The 8,418-nt window shown below is 52.4% G+C and overlaps 1 pseudogene; it reads right to left on the bottom strand.

Annotated features, from left to right (window-relative positions):
- LOC112267462 overlaps positions 1 to 8,418 on the bottom strand; it is a 208,682-nt pseudogene continuing 200,264 nt past the window's right edge.

Below are 8,418 nucleotides of genomic sequence, written 5' to 3'. Positions count from 1 at the left end.
TCAAAGGTCAGTCATGGTGGAATGTGGCACAGCTGGCCAGAGGAGAGGTGCTGAGGTCAGGTGGGGGGGGTCAGTAGAGGGGAAAAGGGGGGTCATTAGAGAGGTGTGGGGCTCCTGGGGGAGAAAAGGGGGTCAGGGGGCTCCTGGGGCAGTTCATGGTAAACTGAAGGCTATGTCACACTCCTCTTGAATGGGTCGATGACACCCTTTAGTCTCCTTGGAGACACACACAAAACAAAACATCTGGACGCTCTTCACTGTACACAAACACACAGAGAGAGAGAGGGAGAGAGAGAGAGAGACAGAGAGAGACAGAGAGAGACAGAGAGAGGCAGAGACAGAGAGAGAGAGAGAGAGAGAGAGAGAGCAAGAGACAGAGACAGAGACAGAGACAGAGACAGAGACAGAGACAGAGACAGAGGCAGTGACAGTGACAGTGACAGAGAGCGAGAGAGAGAAAGAGGGGAGAGAGAGCAGAGGCAGAGGCAGAGACAGAGACAGAGACAGAGGCAGTGACAGTGACAGAGAGCGAGAGAGAGAGAAGAGAGGGAGAGAGCAAGAGGCAGAGGCAGAGACAGAGACAGAGACAGAGGCAGTGACAGTGACAGAGAGCGAGAGAGAGAAAGAGAGGGAGAGAGCAAGAGGCAGAGGCAGAGACAGAGACAGAGACAGAGGCAGTGACAGTGACAGAGAGCGAGAGAGAAAGGTTAGAGAGCAAGAGGCAGAGGCAGAGACAGAGACAGAGCACAGTGAGCTCAGCGATCTCAGAGACTCTCCACAGTGAGCTCTCTCCACCATCTCCCACCATATGGTCCCGACACACACATACTTCCCAGCGTCACCTTTTCTGGCATTGGTTATCATCAGCTTTCCTCCCCGGATCTGAGGAACGAGAGAAAGGGTCAGAGCTTGAGAGGACAAAACTACACGCCTAACATTGCAAAACATTCTCTCAGTATAAAAGCGCTGTATTTCCTCACCCATGAAGTTATGAGTCTTCACAAAACCATGACCAAAGGAATTCAGTGTTTAAAAAAACTCCATCTGTCATGTTGTGATGGGAGTATAAACTCACAAATTAATCTTAGTGAGCCATGTATGTCCTGAGGTCCCAGTGATAGAAAGCCAAAGTACTGTACTACTGTACTAACTGCGGTACCTATCCAACCATTCTATGCTATTCTCATTCAACCTGTGGCTTGTACGGCTTTATCAGACAGTCTGTTCCTGCTCAGGGCTTGCCTGGCCAAACATCCCTTCCCCAAACCTAGAAAGGCACAGCTCCCTGAGGGAGCACCTGAGGCAGGGAAGAGGGGAAGCATTACTCCAGACACAAATTACTTCCAGCAATCTCCCCAACCGTACTGAGAAGAAGAAAACGGAGCTTTTACCTGGGTATTTTCTCATGCATACATACAGAGACACATACTAACACATGCATACATACAGAGACACATACTAACACATGAATACATACAGAGACACATACTAACACATGCATACATACAGAGACACATAATAACACATGCATACATACAGAGACACATACTAACACATGCATACATACAGAGACACATAATAACACATGAATACATACAGAGACACATACTAACACATGCATACATACAGAGACACATACTAACACATGAATACAGAGACACATACAACACATGCATACATACAGAGACACATACTAACACATGCATACATACAGAGACACATACTAACACATGCATACATACAGAGACACATACTAACACATGCATACATACAGAGACACATAATAACACATGCATACATACAGAGACACATACTAACACATGCATACATACAGAGACACATACTAACACATGCATACATACAGAGGCACATACTAACACATGAATACATACAGAGACACATACTAACACATGCATACATACAGAGACACATAATAACACATGCATACACCCACACACTAAAAGGTGTGTTCTGTATCCAGGACAAGGTGGGTGTGATGGCTGTTATTTCCCAGGGATTTGATTACAGGCCAGGGGAGGTGCTTTGTTCTCAGGCACTGGGTGAGGCAGCCCGGCCCCTCTCAGGTCCTAGTCAGCTGACAGCTATGCCAGTCAGAGTAGCAGCACACAATAGCATGGGGCACCACTGATCTGCCTGCTCCAAGGGGGCTTAAGGGTTTAAGGGTCACACACCTCAGCCCACAAGAAGACCGACCCCCACCCCGAGGCCTGTAACAGACCCCTTCATTTAAAACCCACCGAGGTGTGTGTGTGTGTGTGTGTGTGTGTGTGTGTGTGTGTGTGTGTGTGTGTGTGTGTGTGTGTGTGTGTGTGTGTGTGTGTGTGTGTGTGTATGTGTGTGTGTGTGTGTGTGTGTGTGTGTGTGTGTGTGTGTGTGTGTGTGTGTGTGTGTGTGTGTGTGTGTGTGTGTGTGTGTGTGTGTGTGTGTGTGTGTGTGTGTGTGTGTGTGTGTGTGTGTGTGTGTGTGTGTGTGTGTGTGTGTAGTGAGTGAGCGTTTGTGTGTGTGTACGTTGGGGATGTGTGTAGGTAGGGGAGAGTTGAAGGGGGTGCAAAAGAGCCCCAAACCTTCTGCCTTTCACTGGCTGTCTTCAGTCGACACACTCCTACACATGTATCATCTTCATGACACACTATCCAACGTCTCACAAAATCTAATTAACTGTGGTCTGCATGTGAAGGAATGGGGCCTCACTTTTATTATCCCACTAGCCTAATTAAGAGTGACACCTTGTTCAGGAGCAAAACAATCCACATGAAGTTTGCTAGGTAGGTGAGCGACAGGTTCTAAGAACTGGGGAGTATAGAAATAGAATGTCAGAAGGTTCTCAGTGGAACAACACATCTGTGGTGTGCAGCCTAACAGCTTATCTGGGAGGAGCAGAGACACGGAGAGGTAGTCTAATTGCCACAACTAATAAATCCCCCTACAAACAAAAAACTCTCCACTCTCGCTCCTCCACTTAAATAAATAGCTGTGAGTCAACACTACCCATCCAAGCTGACAGAGTTTGAGAGGATGTGCAGAGAGGAATGGGAGAAACTCAGGCTGTAACCGAACAAAACGTGGAAGTTAAGACATCTGAATACTTTCTGAAGGCCCTGTAGACAGCGTACACGTAGAGAGACAGAGGAGCCCTGTAGACAGCCTACACGTAGAGAGACAGAGGACCACTGTAGACGGCCTACACGTAGAGAGACAGAGGAGCCCTGTAGACGGCCTACACGTAGAGAGACAGAGGACCACTGTAGACAGCCTACACGTAGAGAGACAGAGGAGCACTGTAGACAGCCTACACGTAGAGAGACAGAGGAGCCCTGTAGACGGCCTACACGTAGAGAGACAGAGGAGCCCTGTAGACAGCCTACACGTAGAGAGACAGAGGAGCCCTGTAGACAGCCTACACGTAGAGAGACAGAGGAGCCCTGTAGACAGCCTACACGTAGAGAGACAGAGGAGCCCTGTAGACGGCCTACACGTAGAGAGACAGAGGAGCCCTGTAGACGGCCTACACGTAGAGAGACAGAGGAGCCCTGTAGACAGCCTACACGTAGAGAGACAGAGGAGCCCTGTAGACAGCCTACACGTAGAGAGACAGAGGAGCCCTGTAGACAGCCTACACGCAGAGGAGCCCTGTAGACAGCCTACACGAGAGACAGAGGAGCCCTGTAGACAGCCTACACGTAGAGAGACAGAGGAGCCCTGTAGACAGCCTACACGTAGAGAGACAGAGGAGCCCTGTAGACAGCCTACACGTAGAGAGACAGAGGAGCCCTGTAGACGGCCTACACGTAGAGAGACAGAGGAGCCCTGTGACGGAGCCCACGTAGAGAGACAGAGGAGCCCTGTAGACAGCCTACACGTAGAGAGACAGAGGAGCCCTGTAGACGGCCTACACGTAGAGAGACAGAGGAGCCCTGTAGACAGCCTACACGTAGAGAGACAGAGGAGCCCTGTAGACAGCCTACACGTAGAGAGACAGAGGAGCCCTGTAGACAGCCTACACGTAGAGAGACAGAGGAGCCCTGTAGACAGCCTACACGTAGAGAGACAGAGGAGCCCTGTAGACTGTAGACAGCCTACACGTAGAGAGACAGAGGAGCCCTGTAGACAGCCTACACGTAGAGAGACAGAGGAGCCCTGTAGACGGCCTACACGTAGAGACAGAGGAGCCCTGTAGACAGCCTACACGTAGAGAGACAGAGGAGCCCTGTAGACAGCCTACACGTAGAGAGACAGAGGAGCCCTGTAGACAGCCTACACGTAGAGAGACAGAGGAGCCCTGTAGACAGCCTACACGTAGAGAGACAGAGGAGCCCTGTAGACAGCCTACACGTAGAGAGACAGAGGAGCCCTGTAGACCCTACACGTGAGAGACAGAGGAGCCCTGTAGACGGCCTACACGTAGAGAGACAGAGGAGCCCTGTAGACAGCCTACACGTAGAGAGACAGAGGAGCCCTGTAGACGGCCTACACGTAGAGAGACAGAGGAGCCACTGTAGACAGCCTACACGTAGAGAGACAGAGGAGCCCTGTAGACAGCCTACACGTAGAGAGACAGAGGAGCCCTGTAGACAGCCTACACGTAGAGAGACAGAGGAGCCCTGTAGACGGCCTACACGTAGAGAGACAGAGGAGCCACTGTAGACAGCCTGTACACGTAGAGAGACAGAGGAGCCCTGTAGACAGCCTACACGTAGAGAGACAGAGGAGCGTAGAGAGACAGAGACAGAGGAGCCCTGTAGACAGCCTACACGTAGAGAGACAGAGGAGCCCTGTAGACGGCCTACACGTAGAGAGACAGAGGAGCCCTGTAGACGGCCTACACGTAGAGAGACAGAGGAGCCCTGTAGACAGCCTACACGTAGAGAGACAGAGGAGCCCTGTAGACAGCCTACACGTAGAGAGACAGAGGAGCCCTGTAGACAGCCTACACGTAGAGACAAGGAGCCCTGTAGACAGCCTACACGTAGAGAGACAGAGGAGCCCTGTAGACAGCCTACACGTAGAGGAGACAGAGGAGAGACCCTGTAGACAGCCTACACGTAGAGAGACAGAGGAGACCCTGTAGACAGAGGAGCCCTGTAGACGGCCTACACGTAGAGAGACAGAGGAGCCCTGTAGACGGCCTACACGTAGAGAGACAGAGGAGCCCTGTAGACGGCCTACACGTAGAGAGACAGAGGAGCCCTGTAGACGGCCTACACGTAGAGAGACAGAGGAGCCCTGTAGACGGCCTACACGTAGAGAGACAGAGGAGCCCTGTAGACGGCCTACACGTAGAGAGACAGAGGAGCCCTGTAGACAGCCTACACGTAGAGAGACAGAGGAGCCCTGTAGAGGCCTACACGTAGAGAGACAGAGGAGCCCTGTAGACAGCCTACACGTAGAGAGACAGAGGAGCCCTGTAGACAGCCTACACGTAGAGACAGAGGAGCCCTGTAGACGGCCTACACGTAGAGAGACAGAGGAGCCCTGTAGACAGCCTACACGTAGAGAGACAGAGGAGCCCTGTAGACTACACGTAGAGAGACAGAGGAGCCCTGTAGATGGCCTACACGTAGAGAGACAGAGGAGCCCTGTAGACAGCCTACAGTAGAGGACAGAGGAGCCCTGTAGACGGCCTACACGTAGAGAGACAGAGGAGCCCTGTAGACGGCCTACACGTAGACAGAGGAGCCCTGTAGACGGCCTACACGTAGAGAGACAGAGGAGCCCTGTACAGCCTACACGTAGAGAGACAGAGGAGCCCTGTAGACAGCCTACACGTAGAGAGACAGAGGAGCCCTGTAGACAGCCTACACGTAGAGAGACAGAGGAGCCCTGTAGACGGCCTACACGTAGAGAGACAGAGGAGCCCTGTAGACGGCCTACACGTAGAGAGACAGAGGAGCCCTGTAGACGGCCTACACGTAGAGAGACAGAGGAGCCCTGTAGACGGCCTACACGTAGAGACAGAGGAGCCCTGTAGACAGCCTACACGTAGAGAGACAGAGGAGCCCTGTAGACAGCCTACACGTAGAGAGACAGAGGAGCCCTGTAGACAGCCTACACGAGAGACAGAGGAGCCCTGTTGACAGCCTACACGTAGAGAGACAGAGGAGCCCTGTAGACAGCCTACACGTAGAGAGACAGAGGAGCCCTGTAGACAGCCTACACGTAGAGAGACAGAGGAGCCCTGTAGACAGCCTACACGTAGAGAGACAGAGGAGCCCTGTAGACGGCCTACACGTAGAGAGACAGAGGAGCCTTGAAGATGGCCTACACATAGAGAGACAGAGGAGCACTGTAGACAGCCTACACGTAGAGAGACAGAGGAGCCCTGTAGACGGCCTACACATAGAGAGACAGAGGAGCACTGTAGACAGCCTACACGTAGAGAGACAGAGGAGCACTGTAGACAGCCTACACGTAGAGAGACAGAGGACCACTGTAGACAGCCTACACGTAGAGAGACAGAGGAGCACTGTAGACAGCCTACACGTAGAGAGACAGAGGAGCCCTGTAGACAGCCTACACGTAGAGAGACAGAGGAGCCCTGTAGACAGAGAGACAGAGGAGCCCTGTAGACGGCCTACACGTAGAGAGACAGAGGAGCCCTGTAGACGGCCTACACGTAGAGAGACAGAGGAGCCCTGTAGACGGCCTACACGTAGAGAGACAGAGGAGCCCTGTAGACGGCCTACACGTAGAGAGACAGAGGAGCCCTGTAGACGGCCTACACGTAGAGAGACAGAGGAGCCCTGACTGCCTACAGACAGAGGAGCCCTACACACGTAGAGAGACAGAGGAGCCCTGTAGACAGCCTACACGTAGAGAGACAGAGGAGCCCTGTAGACGGCCTACACGTAGAGAGACAGAGGAGCCCTGTAGACGGCCTACACGTAGAGAGACAGAGGAGCCCTGTAGACCCTACACGTAGAGAGACAGAGGAGCCCTGTAGACAGCCTACACGTAGAGAGACAGAGGAGCCCTGTAGACAGCCTACACGTAGAGAGACAGAGGAGCCCTGTAGACAGCCTACACGTAGAGAGACAGAGGAGCCCTGTAGACAGCCTACACGTAGAGAGACAGAGGAGCCCTGTAGTAGAGAGACAGAGGAGCCCTGTAGACACACGTAGAGAGACAGAGGAGCCCTGTAGACGGCCTACACGTAGAGAGACAGAGGAGCCCTGTAGACGGCCTACACGTAGAGAGACAGAGGAGCCCTGTAGACGGCCTACACGTAGAGAGACAGAGGAGCCCTGTAGACAGCCTACACGTAGAGAGACAGAGGAGCCCTGTAGACAGCCTACACGTAGAGAGACAGAGGAGCCCTGTAGACAGAGGAGCCTACACGTAGAGAGACAGAGGAGCCCTGTAGACGGCCTACACGTAGAGAGACAGAGGAGCCCTGTAGACGGCCTACACGTAGAGAGACAGAGGAGCCCTGTAGATGGCCTACACGTAGAGAGACAGAGGAGCCCTGTAGACAGCCTACATGTAGAGAGACAGAGGAGCCCTGTAGACAGCCTACACGTAGAGAGACAGAGGAGCCCTGTAGACGGCCTACACGTAGAGAGACAGAGGAGCCTGTAGACGGCCTACACGTAGAGAGACAGAGGAGCCCTGTAGACAGCCTACACGTAGAGAGACAGAGGAGCCCTGTAGACGGCCTACACGTAGAGAGACAGAGGAGCCCTGTAGACAGCCTACACGTAGAGAGACAGAGGAGCCCTGTAGACGGCCTACACGTAGAGAGACAGAGGAGCCCTGTAGACAGCCTACACGTAGAGAGACAGAGGAGCCCTGTAGACGGCCTACACGTAGAGAGACAGAGGAGCCCTGTAGACGGCCTACACGTAGAGAGACAGAGGAGCCCTGTAGACGGCCTACACGTAGAGAGACAGAGGAGCACTGTAGACGGCCTACACATAGAGAGACAGAGGAGCCCTGTAGACAGCCTACACATAGAGAGACAGAGGAGCCCTGTAGACGGCCTACACGTAGAGAGACAGAGGACCACTGTAGACAGCCTACACGTAGAGAGACAGAGGAGCACTGTAGACAGCCTACACGTAGAGAGACAGAGGAGCACTGTAGACAGCCTACACGTAGAGAGACAGAGGAGCACTGTTTCACTCGCTCGGATGCTTTCTCCTGTGAGATACATTCAGCCTCTTGAAGGAAAATTATGAAAGACAGAGAGACAAAATAAAAATTATTTTGTATTTATTTATTTATTTTTGTCAATTTTGGGGGGGAAGCCTGGCTTTCCTTGGCATCCATGAACACACTCCACTGATTCCTCAGGTGTTCTGGGGCACCTCTTGCCCTCACTGCTTGTTTGATATTCATAATAAAAACAGCTTTTAAATAGAAGACAAGGGAAGGGAGAGGAAGGGAAGAGAAGGGTCACAT

Source organism: Oncorhynchus tshawytscha, linkage group LG14, assembly GCF_018296145.1.
Source record: "Oncorhynchus tshawytscha isolate Ot180627B linkage group LG14, Otsh_v2.0, whole genome shotgun sequence".
NCBI lineage: Eukaryota > Metazoa > Chordata > Actinopteri > Salmoniformes > Salmonidae > Oncorhynchus > Oncorhynchus tshawytscha.
Note: the sequence above shows the minus strand (reverse complement) of the source record. Positions and strands in the feature narration are given on the sequence as shown.